General features: G+C 53.7%; 1 pseudogene across 1 annotated transcript; it reads right to left on the reverse strand.

Annotated features, from left to right (window-relative positions):
- Positions 1-253: 253 nt before the first annotated feature.
- LOC308440163 (HAUS augmin-like complex subunit 8) lies at positions 254-1,063 on the reverse strand (annotated as a pseudogene). The gene has a single exon. The product of its transcript is annotated as an HAUS augmin-like complex subunit 8 (transcript).
- Between the last annotated feature and the right edge of the window lie 260 nt (positions 1,064-1,323).

Genomic DNA, 1,323 nt, shown 5'->3' on the forward strand with positions numbered 1-1,323 from the left:
TTATTTCTGTTCAGCTTTCTTTACTCACTCTAGGACCCAAACCCAAGGGATGGTGCTGCCAAGACTGTGTCTTCCCACCTCAGTGGCACAGTCAAGACAAACCCAGAGCAAACCAAAAAGGTGCACACGCTTTTCAGAGGACCGACCACCAAACTTCAGTCCACGAGGAGGCCTGAGACGTAAATGGGTAGAAAAGGCACCTGAGGCAATCAAGGGTCAGGCCTGCTGTAATACATCCTGTCCTGGGCGGGGACTATGGTTCCTGCTGGCATCTAGACTGAAGAATCCCTGGCTGCACAAGGGAGACATGTGCCTCTTCCCAGACTTCCTGGTTTGTCAGTGCTGCCTCTTTGCTGGCCTGGGAGGAAAGTTCCACCACCTAGCTGCCAAGCATGTTGTAACTCCAGGTCTTTCTCAGTGACCAAGCCCTGCAGTTTCTGCAATAGACAATGCAACTATGAACTGGCTCCAGGCTCCTGTGTACTGTCATCTTGAGAGCAGATGCTCAGCTTGCCCGGGAGCTGCAGGGTGACCTTCAGGGCTGACTCCAGCTCCTCTAAGGAGCTTTCCTTCCACGTGGACAGCCTGCATGGGCAGCTCGTGTCACGTGGTGTTCAGGGCTCTGAACAGTGTCTTGGCTTTGCTCTGTGAAGCGCTCAAACGCTGAAGAGGACATAACCTCCATCTGGGCATCAAGGGCGGTGGCGAGCTCCTGATGTTTCTGTTGGAGAAGCAGCTGCTGCCTCCGCACGTCTGCAGCCTCGCTTCCTGATGGCACATGGCTGCCAATTCCTTCTCCACCTTCTCTAGCAGAGCCACGTGGTTCTCCATCTTCAGACAGCAGGCTCAGCAGCAACACCCGTCCAAGGTCTCCTTCAGATCCCTTCTCTTCTTTCGAAGGATTCTCTTTGCCGCGGCTGGCCAAGGATATGCGGGCTTAGCTTCGTCTGTTTTCCTATCTAGCTGGGGAACCTTCCTGGAGATGCTTTTGTCATTGACTGTGGCAAGGTGGAGCCATGCCATGCCGGTTCAGCATGGTGGACCGAAGGTTGCCTGTCCCCATCATTTGGCTCTTCTCCGCTCCTAGGCCTTCTTCCCTCGCGTGTCTTCTCTCCTTTGGCTGCTGCAGAAACCTTTTTTGTTTTTGTCATACTTAAGGTACTGAGACTCGACCACTCCTCGCACCTTCCTTCCCTTGGTCTTGGGAATAGCACCTGTACCAGTGGCTGCGGGTTTCCCTGCGCCCCGGCTCTGAGAACAGAATAGGTATCTTTCTCCCTCGAACATTGTGATCTGCAGCTGGAGATGTTGGAATTCTATTGT

This window comes from Micromys minutus, assembly GCF_963924665.1.
Source record: "Micromys minutus genome assembly, chromosome: 1".
Classification (NCBI taxonomy): domain Eukaryota; kingdom Metazoa; phylum Chordata; class Mammalia; order Rodentia; family Muridae; genus Micromys; species Micromys minutus.